General features: G+C 41.6%; 1 long non-coding RNA gene across 1 annotated transcript; it reads right to left on the bottom strand.

Annotated features, from left to right (window-relative positions):
• Positions 1-4,954: 4,954 nt before the first annotated feature.
• LOC141658772 (uncharacterized) lies at positions 4,955-5,699 on the bottom strand. The gene is made up of 3 exons (XR_012549412.1): positions 5,467-5,699; positions 5,286-5,378; positions 4,955-5,192 (listed from the first exon to the last, which is right to left on the bottom strand). It is a non-coding gene; the product is annotated as an uncharacterized LOC141658772 (long non-coding RNA).
• Positions 5,700-16,427: the final 10,728 nt, after the last annotated feature.

Raw genomic sequence — 16,427 nt, 5'->3', positions numbered from 1 at the left:
GTCATCGAAAATTTGTTAGGCTGAGACGATACTTTATATTGCTTTCATATGCTCTTTCTTTATTATGGTGCTACTTACAGTTTTGTATAGCACATGCGCAATTATTTGATCGGCTGCTGCGTGCTTTGAACTGTTTTGACTGGGGTCAATTAGAATGATTGTTGAATAAAAGAGAAGGTCGAGCTGGGACCTGTCTGAAACTAGCGCTACCCGGGAGGCAACCCGGAGTATTAATTTTTAGTTGTTTTTCGAACATTTCAGTTTTTGTTGTGTGTTTAATAATTGGACTTCTCGATCGAGCGCTTTACTTCCTTCGTTCGAACATTTTTTGTAGCCCATTCTACTCGATCGAGTACTTTACCCTCTCGATCGAGTAGATTCATCTCTAATGACGCTGTTTTGGAGCTGTTTGTGACCTCACATGTTGCTGGCTGGTTTGGGGAGGTCCTGTAGATACCTAATTTCTGCACCTCCCGCAAACCACCCGGTGATGATTGGGCCGCATGTTTGGTACGCGGAACGATTTGTGACAGTTCGTAAGTTTATCGTCAAGTGATTGCTCAAACATTTATGTCTACCTCTTAACTGTCATCTATGTGCCGATACGATCGTTTTGGCAGTAATTAGAGTACATTTGGAGTCCGGGCCTAAAACCTTCTTCATTTTCTGATAACCGTTAAAATGCCGAGTCAGAATGTTCTGGAATGTTCCGGATATTTCTATTCCATATTTTATAAATCTTTTAATCTTTGGTAAACAATTTCCCGAAATATTCACACAAAATATTAAGGAAAACCAAATTATTCCGTTATCCCATAAACCTACACACGGAAATCTTTCTTCCGCAGGAGGAAACCACTTGGGAAAGGACGCAGCAAGTGTTGCGCCTCTTCCAAGAGACGCAGTGCCTGCTGCGCCTCTTCCCAAGTCCTTTTCTGCGTATTGTTCGTATCTTTTTCATATCTTTTCGAGATTCACTTCCAAAGTTTCTCCGAAAACCTTACTTCCTCCGTGTGATTAGTATAATTAGAGACCTTCGGTCTCACATATTTCTTACGCGAGTGTCCGCCCTTCTCTTGTCCCTTTGCATTCTAGAACACGTTCTTACTTTTTGGCGTCTACGTGCTTGAACTTTCGACCACGTAAGCTCGGATCCTTCTGAGTACCAGCCTCGTTTTGCATGACCGACCATCTTGACCAACTCCACCATAATCAACTTTAATCAATCTTAATCGTTTTCCTCTTACGAGGGCACTTTCGTTACATTCGAGTCGAGCATCATTAATCGTTAACTTAGTTCATCTCGTTTCGTCAAACATGTAAATCTGAGGGTGTAAATCTCTCTTTTATTTATTGTTATTTATTTTTTGTAATCATATTGTAAGGTTTATGTCGAGAATACAATTCAAACCGATTTCTAAAACCCTTTGTTTAACCCTTTTTACAGATTAACAGAAGACAGACGTCGAGAAGGGACGCAGCAACTGCTGCGCCTCTTGTAAAGGACGCAGCACTTGATGCGCCTCTTCCTGAGGTTGCCGCCGTTCCTGCTTCTCTTCTTCTTCCTTCGTCCTCTATTGGTTTCGTCTTTCTTGTTTTCACTCGTCTTTGTTTGTTCATATTTCGTTCACATGATAGTTAGCAATATTGTTCATCATCTTTAACATATAATTCATCGTTAAATTCACGACTTAAATCCCAAATAACCAATATTCGCGGGTTTTCGTTATTAAAGTCAAACCGGGTTGTAGAAATTCGATTCATTCATGTTAGGTTTCTGGAATTCGATCTTTGATATATTTCCACCTGTTTATTATCATGTTCATCATTAGTTCATCATTAATCCATTATATTTAACCTAATTAGTTTGTTCAATTCACTAATTAACCCTCATTAACCTTGTAATTAATTCGTCCTATTTCGTTTGTTCCATGTTTATCGCTTTCATGACCGTCAATCATATGTAAATAATCTACTAATCACTTTCATCCGAGTAAATAATTTAATCAAGCCTTAAATTAACCAACGTACATTAACGACTTGCAATTCCGGCTTCACAGCCAGAATCGAGCCAACGAACAGACCCAGCGACTGCTGCGCCTCTTTCAGAAGGCGCGGGTCTGCTGCGCCTGTTCCTGGTTGATTTCTTTCTCTGAACTCCCGTGTTGCCTTGACCTAGTTTTAGCTTACGTATTAATCTACTATTAATCGTATTATCACCCTTAATTCTTGTTCGTTAATTCATTTATTTATTCTCTTTCTCAAATTATCCGTTTTAAAGGTATTTTCGACATAAATCATTAACTCGTTGTAATTATTGTAATTTTCTTTATTGTATTATTATTGTATTCCTTTTATTGTATCACTTGTATGCCTTCACATGTAATTGAACCTAAATTCCTACTTTGACATTTATTGTATGTTAAATTACTTGTTCACCGACTTAGTCTAATTCTTCACATGTTAGGATTAATTTAATGGATGTTGCATTGCATGCATATAATCGACAATATATCAAGTATAGACGATTTTCCCTAATCATTAGTAGAGGCCGCTATCGAGGCGGGCGGGATTAGGTGTTCGATCAAAAGATCTTCCTAATACGTACCCTCACCCCTTATTCCAGATCTCTGTGAACATCCGTGTTCATTGGCATCCACGAGAGTCATTCTAGACATAGAATTCTAAGGGTAACGAGTTCTTGGTGTTCATGTCATTACTTTGTGTCTTGACATGACACGAGGTATTCGAACGGTTTTCAATTTTCCACAATAAATTGGTGGCGACTCCACAAATGCAAACGCTTGTTCCCAAGCGCCCCCGTGGCCCATGTCCACAGGTCCCTTCTTCACGTGTTCTTGTGAGTTTTCCACAATCTCTCCTTCAGTCAGATGCTTCTCCTTCTCCTTTTCCACCTCGCGAACCTTGTAATCAACAGGTTCACGCTTCCTCAGTCTCTCGCGCTCCTCCGGAGTAGTAGCTTTCCTCCACCGCATATAGGAATCTGACACCCATAGAGCACTGACAGAAGAATTCAAGAACCAAATGTTCCTCTGAGCCCATTTGATGGCCCATTCTCTTCGACTCTCGGTAGTAAGCGTCACGGCGATCTGCATGAATGTGTCAAGCTTCGGGATCCTCTGCTTCAATCCAACCTGCCTCATCAACCTCTCCGGAAAAATGCATATCATAAACTCCAAGCCGGGAATGCGAACAGATCGGGTAAGATCCAGGGAAGATACTCCAGTGACAGATTTAAGGTGCCACCATGCTACGATCCATCTAATTAAGGGGCCATCTTCACTTTTCAATTTGTTTTCCCAGTAATTGCACACTCGAGTGAAGTCCACCATGTAAAGCCTGGTATTCATTGCAATCGAATGAGCATGATAAGCAGGAGCATAAGATGGGGGCTCGATCAATCGAAGACGCTCCATAAGCCAGACCTACCAAAAGCGGGTATTAGAAACGAAAAAAAAAACGAACAAAAAAAAAAGAGAAAAAACGAACGAAAAAAAAAACGAAAAGAAAAAAAAAAAAAAAAAAAAGAGAGAAAGAAAAAGAAAAAGTTTCTTTTACCTGCAAAATAATGGGACTTCCCAAGTAAGGTAGGTCGCGATTGGCTTTCCTGTTATCCAAGCCCAATAGGATCTCTCCTAAGCACAGACAAGCTGGGCTCCTGCGCAGCTCCATTTGCTCAATCAGGCTCAAAAGACGAGGGTCGCCCCTCATCGACATGCCCTTGAAGGACATACACATGTAATAGGCAAAATCCGAATGCCCTTCGCCTGGCAACATAAGAGACAGTAGGATCAGCCCTATTGATGAAGCGATCGATGAAGTCCAACATTCGCACTCCTTTAGAAGTCACAAGACAGTCAACATCAACTCTGGCCAACCCAAGCAAGTCTCTAAACTTATTCTTATACCCCTGAGAAGTGGAGGGAATAGCAGGCAAATGTTCCGGATCCCAACCACCAATCTCAGCAATCTCCTCGGGAAATGGGCAAATGTCGCCTCCAGGAAAGGCAAATACGTGATAATTCGGGTCCCAGTAGTCAAGACCAACATCTAGGAACGGTTTGACTACCTTGATCAATTTCAAGCTCAAAAGTGCTCCAAAATTATAAGCACCCATGTCATGCTTCTCCACACTGGAGAACTCAATTGTCCATTCTTTTAGACGAATCTCAAGAGTATTCATGATGTAGGCTTATTTTGGGAGTTCTGTGTAATAAGACGAAGAAAGACGGAAGAATTGTGTGAATAAAACATCCCTCGACGTCTCTATTTATACTAGAAGTTGTTTCCTAAAATCCGTCAGAACGGACACACAGGGGAACAGCGCGGCCAGTGTCTTTGCGCCTCTTTGAGAAGGGACGCGACTCTTCTTGCGCGCTCTTCCTCAAGACTTTTCCTGTGATTTTCTGCGTTGCATCTTTCCTAAATTCCTCAACGAATAATTTCCTATTCATACGGGTTATTATTTTGGTAAATGCGTCAGGTTACCATATTTCGTGTTTCCTAATTTCGCGGGCACGCATCTCGAGATGATATCGACATTTTCGTCATTTTAGCACACTTGTACATTTCTCTTTACCTTTTCTTTTTGGGGAATCATTTCACTCTCCATTTCAAACTTATATGTTTTTATTTTTTCTTTTTTTAGGGGGTAACCCTCCCTACCGTCCGGTCATTTCTGACCAAATTTGTGCATTTTTCATTGCTGGTCATTTTTTTTGCTTTTTTCGAGTCATTGTTTTGCGCTAATTTAGGTCATGTGTACAAATATATGTTCTATATGATTTCTGTGTGAATTTCGGCAGCATGACGACGTAAACCGTCATCTACCAAACCTGTTCAAAGCTAACCTGCAGGTACAAACAAAGCAACCCAGCAGCAAAGGCATTCAGGCCATCATATATACAACAAAAAGGGGATATGTACACTAAACTGGGGGCTCGAGCCCCAAAACAAAATCCAGGTGTCCAAAAGTGGGTCTAAATATGTATAAATGTACAAAAATACAACCAAAAAACAAGAAGCAACGCGGAAGCTACTGCTGGTCGCCGTCGAGCGCAGCAACTCTCGCCTTGAGAGCAGCAACCTTAGCGTCACGGGCCTCGAGCTCCCTCAGCAGACGAGTTGTCTCCTCCCGGGACTGGGCAAGCTCTCGCTCCAGCTCACGCTCCCTATGCAAACAACAAAATTGGCTCATATCCAATCACTCCAAGCATAAAGGAATATTAGAAAACTCAAAAATAAAGTAAACGGAAGGTTCATACCTGACGTCCTCGGCCACCAACAAGTGACTCGACGGCAGTAGCCCGTAGCCGGTTGGTTACCCTCCACAAAGCCACGAACTGGGATGGCGCGACCTGCATTTCAAAAGGAAAATGTTTAGCAATTGGACAAACTTGAGCAAATGTGTTCTTACACGGAAACTACACGAGTAAGAAAACTCACCCTCCGAATGAGATGCTGCCACTCGTCCAGGCCAGCATCTCTCACCGCCACGTCAAAGTCACGCAGCTCGGAGATCGTCGTCATCCCCGTCGTGTCGGTGTACTTAAGAGTCTCGGGGTACTCTGGGGGCTCGATGCCCGCCGCCTCGACCTCCTACAAGATCAGATGATTTCCGTTGACCGATAATCTTTCATCACATGCTCAAACAATAAAAAATGAAAGCACTCACCACAACCGGCCAGTACGCCAACTTCCCGTAGAGAAACGCCGAGTAGTCCTCACCAGGAAGAAGGAGGGCGTCGCCGCCGACGCCAGCCAAGTCAGCCTTCCTCTCAGCCTCAGAAGGCTCCCTAAACATCGTCCGAGGAGGATCGATGAGAACCCGTCAAGACGTCCCGAGAGCACTGCCGAGTCAGGCGCTCGCCCAAGTACCACACAGGACCCATCGACGTCTCAGCAGCAGCCGGCTCGAGCTCCTGGATCGAAGGACCTCAGCCACGAAAGGAGAAGCTTCAGCGTACTCCTCCCAAGGCCTGGGCACCCACTAGAAAAAAAGCAAACGAATGGTCATTCTTATGATCAGTTCTAAAAGTAGGAGAAAGAAACACGGACAAATGTAAGGTGAAATACTCACGCCGTCCAGCTGAAGAGCGTTCACCTCCCGCCGACAGACGTCGTGGAAGGAACGCCGACTCCTCATGCGGCATATCACCCAATCACTCACAACGGGATAGGCCTTCTCCACCGGCTCCGTCCTCTTGGGCGCGAGGCCCTAAAAGTAGGAGTACACCCACGCCTGTAAAACAAGATAATCAACAACGATCTTTTGTAATTTGGTAAGAAAATGGAATGATCTTTCATGAAATGAAGTGAAGGTTCATACCTCCAACAGCAGTCCAGGGCCGACAGCAACAGGAGAAGTCCCCTTCTCCATCAACTCCAGATGAACCATGGCCCTCATGAAGCGGATGAGGACCGCAAAACCAGCAGTGACCCAGTCCCAACGGCCTAGGAAGCTCAGGTCAGAAAGAAAGGGAAGAAGCTTCGTCGAAAGCCTCTCTCCCTTGTCTCCGAGGTAAATCGAAGACAAGAACCACCAGAGCCACAAGCGGACTCTCTGCTCTGCAGTGCAAGGAGGAGGAGCCGTTTCCCTCCCCTCGATCACCACCAACGCCGGGGTCTTCCCCGCGAAGTAGTCCCGCATGTAAGAACTAGACATTAAGCCAGGTACCGCAGCCGCCTTCGGCGCCAAGTTCCAGCCGATCTACCTCCTAGCCTCCGCCGAGTTAACCCTCATGGCTGTCTCCGGCCACTCCATCACCTCAGTCCCACACGGCAGACTAGAAATCATGCCGTAATCCTCCAACGTGACCCCCACCTCACCAAAAGGCATGTGAAACGTGGAGGTCGTGTCCCAAAACCGGTCCAAGAAGGCTCGGACGAGACTGAGGTTAGCCCGAAGCTTCCTCCTCGCAATATCCCTCCAAGCCTGCACCAAGGCGCCGAACGCTCCCCGATCGATCATGGCTTGCTCCTCAGCCGACAGCCTCTCATAGCACCCCATCGTCGTCGTGTAGCCCGAGAACGACCTGATGTTCCCGGCCTCCTATGTTGATTTGAAACAAAAGCTATCTTTAGCTCAAATTAAGAATAAAAGGAATGACAAACAGGAATGAAAGAAGATGAATGAAGAGTGATGAATTCTATTTACCAAGCTCTTCACCGTCCTGTAGGACAGGTGACTCTCCGCAGCCCAGAGCAGGTGCCTACTGTCCCAAGTCTCAGCCCACGCAGGCGCTCCCCTCAGCTGGCGACCACCTAGTCCAACGTTCGCCCGTCTCGGGGCCTCCTCCTCCTCAGCAGCCTCCTCCTCTCGGACCTCGTCCTCAGCAGCCGTCACCGCAGCAGTGAAAGCCTCCTCCAACGCCTCCTCAAGCACCTGAGAAGGGTCAATAGCAGTGTCCACGTCCATGGGAGCCCTCCCAGACGTAGAAGCCTCGTCACCTGCAAAATTAAAGTAAAATTAGGGCGCGTCAAGTGACGACAAGCCTTGATTAGGGGATTTTCGAGTTTTCGGAGCTCCGAAATCGCTCTTTTCTCGCCATCTTTGGCAACTTTCCCACAAACCCATCCGCTCATGTGGTAATTTAGGTCAAGTCAAGCCTAAGTTGAAGCCTAGTCATAGGTTCAAGTCGGAATTTCGACAGCATTTCGTTATAACGGCGATTATGCCCTAGAAAGCGTCCTGAAAAAGCCGTCACCAATCAAAATTCCGACATGGTAGGAAGTTTACCCATCACACAAGGATTCCAAATATCAAGTTTCGTCGCAAATGGGCAATCCTAAGGCTATTTTCGAAGCAATTTACGGTTTAGCTGTGAAACCGTCTCAATTTCACTCAAATGCTCAAAACTCAACGAAAATTCAAAACAAATACATGGTTATGATCCTTATACTACCAATTGGCCATTTACAAAGTCAATTTCGCAAGGCAAAGTCGTTTGGGGGAAAAGCCCCAAATTTTCGACTAATTAGGGTCGAAAACCCTAATTTTGTCGATCCCATTTGATCAAATACAGAAGATAAATGCAAGATTGATACACATACCTCGATTAGTCATGGAAAATGCAAGCTTTTGGATCAAATTTTGACGGAAATGGTTGGAATTTGAGAGAGAAATTGAGGAATTATGTTTCGAAACAAATGAAATGAAACCCCTGTTTCATCAGGTTTTCACGCAGAATTGCCACGCTCAGGAATAGACGCAGCAGGTGCTGCGCCTCTTCCAAGGGACGCAGCTCTTGCTGCGCCTCTTCCTTAGCTTCCCTTCATACGAATTTTCAAAAATTCGTTATGAGTTCGTTATTTTGTGGGCCCATCTTTGATGCGCCTCTTCCTTGGCGCTATATCGTATATTTGGTCCGTTTGACGTATATTCTTCACCCGGATCCACCTCTTCCAAGCCAACAGCAAATTATCGCCTTATTTCTTATCCAAGACTTAGCTTGTCACAACGAGCGTTCCTTCTTTGACAGGTGTTTCGGCACACCTCTATTCTGTTCCCCCAGCGAGAGTACACGGATAGACTTTCCCTCTTGAGACATGGAGATCAGTTCCCGATTATGTTCCCCTAGCGAGAGTATACGGATAGACTTTCCCTCTCGAGACATGGAGATCAGTTCCCGATTATGTTCCCCCAGCGAGATTTCACGACCGACAGTCATTCCCTCTCGAGACATGGAGATCAACATCGACCCCAAATCTTTCCGAAATTTGTTTGAAGCTGAACACAAGCATATTTCTCCCGGCAGTTCCAGACTGTGTCCTGCTGTCTTATCCCAATATCGCGTTTTGTTTCCCTTGGAGTTGCAAAGAATTTCAGGTATGGTCTCTTCTTATGGCTGGCGAGCCTCCTCACGTAGTCTAATGGATTTTAAACGACCCTCCCCGATAGTCGAACGACTCTAAAATTTTCCCGACGACAGGTACTTGGCTCAGACCCCTTGAGCCGCCTCGCGTCGCCATAGTCGTCAGGTTGTAATCTTCGATTGACCTGATGGCTATACTTTGACTTTCGCCTTGTCCAAGCCTCCAGTAAAAGTGGGGGCTCTGTAGATACCTCATTTCTGCACCTCCCGCAAACCACCCGGTGATGATTGGGCCGCATGTCTGGTACGCGGAACGATTTGTGACAGTTCGTAAGTTTATCGTCAAGTGATCGCTCAAACATTTATGTCTACCTCTTAACTGTCATCTATGTGCCGATACGGTCGTTTTGGCAGTAATTAGAGTACATTTGGAGTCCGGGCCTAAAACCGTCTTCATTTTCTGATAACCGTTAAAATGCCGAGTCAGAATGTTCTGAAATGTTCCGGATATTTCTATTCCATATTTTATAAATCTTTTAATCTTTGGTAAACAATTTCCCGAAATATTCACACAAAATATTAGGAAAACCAAATTATTCCGTTATTCCATAAACCTAAACACGGAAATCTTTCTTCCGCAGAAGGAAACCACTTGGGAAAGGACGCAGCAAGTGCGGCGCCTCTTCCAAGAGACGCAGTGCCTGTTGCGCCTCTTCCCAAGTCTTTTTCTGCGTATTGTTCGTATCTTTTTCATATCTTTTCGAGATTCACTTCCAAAGTTTCTCCGAAAACCCTACTTCCTCCGTGTGATTAGTATAAATAGAGACCTTCGGTCTCATATATTTTTCACACGAGTGTCCGCCCTTCTCTTCTCCCTTTGCATTCTAGACCACGTTCTTACTTTTTGGCGTCTACGTGCTTGAACTTTCGACCACGTAAGCTCGGATCCTTCTGAGTACCAGCCTCGTTTTGCATGACCGACCAATTTGACCAACTCTACCATCATCAACTTTAATCAATCTTAATCGTTTTCCTCTTACGAGGGCACTTTCGTTACATTCGAGTCGAGCATCACTAATCGTTAACTTAGTTCATCTCGTTTCGTCAAACATGTAAGTCTGAGGGTGTAAATCTCTCTTTTATTTATTGTTATTTATTTTTTGTAAACATATTGTAAGGTTTATGTCGAGAATACAATTAAAACCGATTTCTAAAACCCTTTGTTTAACCCTTTTTACGGATTAACAGGAGACAGACGTCGAGAAGGGACGCAGTAACTGCTGCGCCTCTTGGAAAGGACGCAGCACTTTATGCGCCTCTTCCTGAGGTTGCCGCCGTTCCTACTTTTCTTCTTCTTCCTTCGTCCTCTATTGGTTTCGTCTTTCTTGTTTTCTCTCGTCTTTGTTTGTTCATATTTAGTTCACATGATAGTTAACAATATTGTTCATCATCTTTAACATATAATTCATCGTTAAATTCACGACTTAAATCCCAAATAACAAATATTCGCGAGTTTTCGTCATTAAAGTCAAACCGGGTTGTAGAAATTCGATTCATTCATGTTGGGTTTCTGGAATTCGATCTTTGATATATTTCCTGTTGAACCATAATAGTTTATATGTTTATGTTTTGATGATGTCAAGGTGTTTTACATTCTATATACTTGTTGCGTGTAATCGTTTGTTAAGTATTTTAGAACTAACCTATTACAAGCAACAAAGAGGATTGTGACAATTGCATAAGAAGTTCAAGCCTTCGTCCAAGATCAAACAAATTCAAGATTCATTCAAGTATCATGTGAAGACGAAGTTCGTCTAAAGATTTATCAAGCTTGGATGATGACGTAGCCTATACTCGAAGATCTCCTTGAAGATTAGAATAGTATAGGTGATTATCTCATAATGGTAATCAAGAATAAGGTTCTTGATTAGTAAAGTTATAGCTTCGCAGCTATAACCTTATTAGTTAAAGAGCTCAATGTTATAGCTCCTCTACTATAACATTGAAATGCCGAGTTTTTATACACGACTAATAAACTTTTCAAAAATCGTTTTATTATGGTTTAAAGTTTATCTTAAATGTTTTAATGAAAGTATTTATTTTATAAAGCCTGGTTTAGTGAGGAGTCCGGTTTTATGGTAAACGTTAATTGGTGGTTATGATGGATCAACTTATGAGTTGGACTTTACTACTAATTAGGGTTTCCATATAGCCTCTCTTTAAAACCTAAATTCTAATTATATTAAGATTAGGGTTTGCATGATTCACGAGCATATGAGCCGTGATATGCCATGCTACCTAAGAGATATTAGGTAAAGATTTTATTCTATAATAAATATCTTTACATATCTTATATATCTTACTTAATATATTCATTTATGGTAAAAGATATTCTTGTTTTAGGAAATCTTATCATAATCTTAGAATTTATAGTAAAGATAATATTTAGAAAGATTATATTCTATCTTTTAGAATATTCTTTATTATCTTTTAAGGCTTTTAGGAAAGAGATAATAAGAAGATATAATTTGTAATTATATTTTATTATTTCAGCTATTAGGGTTCGTATAGAAACCGTGTAGCCTACCTCTTCTTTACCTGTAAATACTTTGCTATTTACAACATCTAAGAGAGAGACCTTAAGCACAAAAAACTGTTTTCATATTTAAAAAGCAAATCGTGTGTTTTAAGCAGAAAAACCGATTTGCAATTTTGAAAGGTCGTGTGTCATAAAACTCGCATACTTGTTCTTCGTTTATCGTTATAAGATAATAGTGCTTAGATTGATTTCTTAACTTGTTCATTAACGTGAACCTTTGTTGGAATCATTAGTGCTTTCTTAGTAGCGTAAGTTAGTCACTCGAGTATTTAACGGTACTCATTGAGTTACAGCTAGAGTTAGTTGTACGAGTTGGGTTAGTAAATTTGTAATCCGTAGAAAGGTACTAAATTTATTAATCGAGAATAGTGGACGTAGGTTTCGACTTGTGAAACTGAACCACTTCAAAAATCCGTGTGTCTCTTCTTCTTTCGTTTGTTTCGTTTATTTTGCTTACTATCGTTAGTTGATTAGTTAAAGTTTAACCAATAAACTTTAAATAATCAATTACATACGCACATTCGAAAAAGCTTTAAAAAGTTTTAAATCCTCAATTCACCCCCCCCCTCTTGAGTATTTTGGATCAATAGACTCTTCAATTGGTATCAGAGCCTCGTGCTCTTGATTGCCTAACCGCAAAGAGGCTGATCTATTTTGTTTTTCATTTATCTTATCGTTTTATATTCCGCTGCCTATCACGTGATAAATGGATTCCAAATATCTCAAGTGTCCCGTCTTTGATGGGAAGAATTACGGATTGTGGAAAAACATGATGACTCACTATGTGAAAGGACACGATTGGGAGTGCTGGAGGATTATTCAAAACGGACCACACAAAATTCTTGTGGCATCCGAGGAAGGCACTACCTATGAAAAGAAAGAAGAGGACTATGTCGAGGCCGACTACAAGAAGGCCGAAAAGAACTCCAAAGCAATAAGTCTTCTGCAAAACGGAATGACTTCAACTGAGTTTGATCGGTTCTCTTCATGTTCCACGGCCAAGGAGATATGGGATGGGCTCGAATTAGCTTATGAAGGTACTTCCATTGTTAGGAAGCACCGAATTGATTTGCTTATGCAAAAATATGAGCTATTCATCATGGAGCCTAATGAGTCTCTAGATAGTATGTCCGCAAGGTTTTCAAGTATCATAAATGAATTAAAAAACCTAGGTAGGAAATTTTGTACCGAGGACATTGCTAGAAAGGTTCTTAGGAGCCTGACTAAGAAGTGGCGTGCTAAGGTCACTGCAATGGAGGAATCACGAGATCTTGAAACCCTATCCTATCAAGAACTCATTGGTGCTCTCATGGCCCATGAAATTACTCTTAACAAAGACGAGGCTGAACCAAGTCGCAATAAGAGTATGGCCTTAAAGAGCTAAGAAGTGGACTCTGACCTAGAGGATGAAACTGTCTTGTTTGCACGACGTTTTAAAAATAAGATTTTTCGAAATAAACAGACAAAATCATCCTATAACAACAAGTCATTCAACAAAAAAGTTAATGACTCAAAGTCGTCCTTCGCAAATAGAGGTTGCTTCAAGTGTGGAGAATCTGGTCACATGATCAAGGATTGTCCAACATGGGAGAAGATAAAGGACAAGACAAAACGTGAGAAGACAAAGAGAGAATTCAAGCAAGTTATGATGGCTTCGTGTTGGGGAGACCTTGATTCAGAAGATGACGAGGAATCTGAAGACGACGAAGTTGCAAATCTTTGTCTCAGCAGTGTGAGTCTTGACCTAATCTCCGACAGTGACGATGAAAGCACAAATTCTCATTCAAACTATTGCTTTCTTGGAGAATCAGATGAAGACGATGATGAAGAGGTAAGTTATCTTGAGCTTAAGAAACGTGTTAGAAAACTGTCTAAAAGTGCTTTAATTGAATTCTTTGAACAATCTCTTGATAAGTGTCACGAACAGGATTTGGAATTGAAAGATCTAAAGGAACAAATTCTCGAAATCGCAGAAGAGAATCATACTCTCAAGACTAAAGCTAAGCAGTTGAAATCTAAAGTTATAGCCGAGAAAGCTACAACATCGATTCTCTACTATGGCTGAAAAGAAGGAATTAGAATCCAAAGTTATAGCTAATGAAGCTATAACTTCCGACCTAAAGCTTAACATCAAGCACCTTCAAGCCAAAGTTATAGCTAATGAAGCTATAACTTTAGAACTTAGAAAAGTCAAAGAACTCTTGGAAACTAAGGTCACTTCTAATGAAGAAGTGATCTTGGATCAAAAGAAAGAGATAGATTCTCTCTCAAAGCAATTGAAACAATCTAAGACCGATATGATCAATGTTAAGAAACACCACACCGATGTTGTGTTCATTCTTAACAAACGATTCCAAGACTTTCGTGACAACTTTAAAAAGGAAAATGATGTAAATCACACGAAATGTCAAGAGGAAATTAAAACCCTAAAAGACCTACTTCTACACGCTAGAAAGGTCCATGACAAGTGGGAAGGTAGCCCAAAAGTCCTAAACTTCCTAACCGAACAATCTAACAATAATATGAAGATGGGGTTAGGACATGAGTGCTACAGCCGTAGAGATCACTCTAAATGCAAATCAACACCTTCAGATTCTGATTTTAGAAAAAGGAAGTATGATGATCTTCCTGAATATTTGATTTGCAATTACTGTGGTCATACGGGTCATATCCAAATCAATTGTGTCAAAAAGGCTCATGATTTACGAAAAAATGCCGAACATGCCAAAAGGAAACCCCCACTAACGAACCTAACGAAGAAAGGAAAAATAAATTCCGTTGGTTCTATGACATGGCCTTTGACTACTCTAAGAAACCTAGCACTTCACAAAGCCCTTGTAGATCTCAACCCAGTAAACCTATTCACAAGGCAAATAGCCAAAAGATACCTAGAGAAATTTCGAGACCTAGAGAAAACCCTAACCCTAGAACTCCTCCCAAGTCAAATAAACCAAGGGTTAGAAAAACGGTCATTAGACAAGTCTGGATTCGAAAGGACTTAGTTTATAGAGTAACTAATCACAAGGGACCCAACTTAGCTTGGGTACCTAAAAACTGTATCTAATCCTTTCTGCAGGAAGAAGTTAAAGAAAACAATCAATGGTATCTTGACAGTGGATGTTCAAGACACATGACCGGAGATAAGAATCTATTTCTTTCACTCAAGCCCTTCAACGGAGGAAAAGTGACGTTCGGGGATAACAAAAAGGGAAAGGTTATTGGCGTTGGCAAAATCGGAATCTCCAAATCTCACGCAATCAGTGACGTTTACCTCGTGAATGGTCTAAAACACAATTTGCTAAGCATATCTCAACTATGCGACAAAGGTAACAAAGAAGTTTTTCATACTGATAGTTGTCGCATTATTATTGAAGGAACTAGCAACGTTATTCTTGAAGGCCACCGAAAAAGGAATGTTTATATGGTGGATTTAAATGCTGTGCCTACTAACTCCTTTTCGTGCATGAAAGTTACACTTGATGATCCCTGTTTATGGCATAAACGTTTCGGTCACATTAGCTCACTAACCTTGAATAAACTCAAGAAGTGGGACTTGGTTGAGGGATTCCCTAAGATCAAGTTCGACCAAGAAAAGATGTGTGACACGTGTGCAAGGTGCAAAAAAGTAAGATCATCGTTCAAACCTAAAAGAGTAGTAAGCACAAATCAAGCCTTGGAACTGGTACACATGGATTTTTGTGGACCTATGAAGGTAAGGAGTAGAGGAGGATCCAGGTACGTCTTTGTTCTTGTAGATGACTACTCAAGGTATGTATGGCCTATCTTTCTTCATTCAAAAGACGAAACTTTTGATGAATTTGATTGTCTTATGAAACGTGTTCAAAACAAATATAAGACTAATCTTGTATCTATTCGTACGGATCATGGCACCGAATTTGACAACCAAACCTTTATAGAATACTGTAGAGTTAATGGTGTAGGTCATAACTTTTCTGCACCAAGAACTCCTCAACAAAACGGTGTCGTTGAACGTATGAATAGAACCTTAGAAGATATGGCACGAACAATGCTCTTGTATAGTGGTCTACCTCGTAACTTTTGGGCTGAAGCCATAAGTATTCTTGCTACATCCATAATCGTGCTATGATCCGACCTATCCTCAAGAAAACCCCCTACAAACTCCTTAGAGGTCGAAAACCTAATATCTCCCATCTTCGCTGTTTTGGGAGTAAATGTTTTGTACATAATAACGGTAAGAACCGTTTAAGTAAATTCGACCCTAGGAGTGACGAGGCGATCTTTATAGGATATTCAGATCATAGCAAGGCTTACAAAGTCTTCAATAAGAGAACTCTCTGTATTGAAGAAAGTGTCCATGTTATCTTTGATGAAGATAACGTGTTCGATAAGCCTTTACAGGATGAGGAAGAAGACTTGGATGAACCCGACTTTCGTCTCTCAAGAGACGATCCCCCGGATTTGGAATTAGAGGATAATGAGATTGAGGGAATAAACGATGAACTTGATCGTTCCTCAAAAGATAAAAAGGAGAAAGGCAAAGTTATAGTTGATGATACTATAACATTGACTCAAGACAAGAACTCCCAAACCAATGTTATAGATGATGTTACTGTAACATTGAATTCAAATCAAGGTGTTGAGTCCGAGGTTATAATCGGCTCAAATACAACACCCGAATTGGATTCAGGGGGAACTCTCTCTAATTCCGAACCAAATGAAGTCGGGACAAGCTCAAATAACGATGAAGAACCAAGCACTTCAACGAAGTGGAAATACAAGAATTCACACCCCATGGATAATATTCTTGGAAATATTAAGAAGGGTGTTCAAACAAGACGTTCCTTAAACAACTTCTGTTCCTTCTACTCTTTTCTATCCATGATCGAACCAAAGAATATCAATGAAGCTCTCGCTGAATCAGATTGGATTATAGTTATGCAAGAAGAGCTTCAACAGTTCGAAAGAAACAAGGTTTCGCATTTAGTTCATAGACCAAAAGATCGTACAGTCAT

Source organism: Silene latifolia, chromosome 6 (genome assembly GCF_048544455.1).
Source record: "Silene latifolia isolate original U9 population chromosome 6, ASM4854445v1, whole genome shotgun sequence".
NCBI lineage: Eukaryota > Viridiplantae > Streptophyta > Magnoliopsida > Caryophyllales > Caryophyllaceae > Silene > Silene latifolia.
The sequence above is the reverse complement of the archived record's forward strand: the minus strand, read 5'-3'. Positions and strand labels throughout refer to the sequence as shown.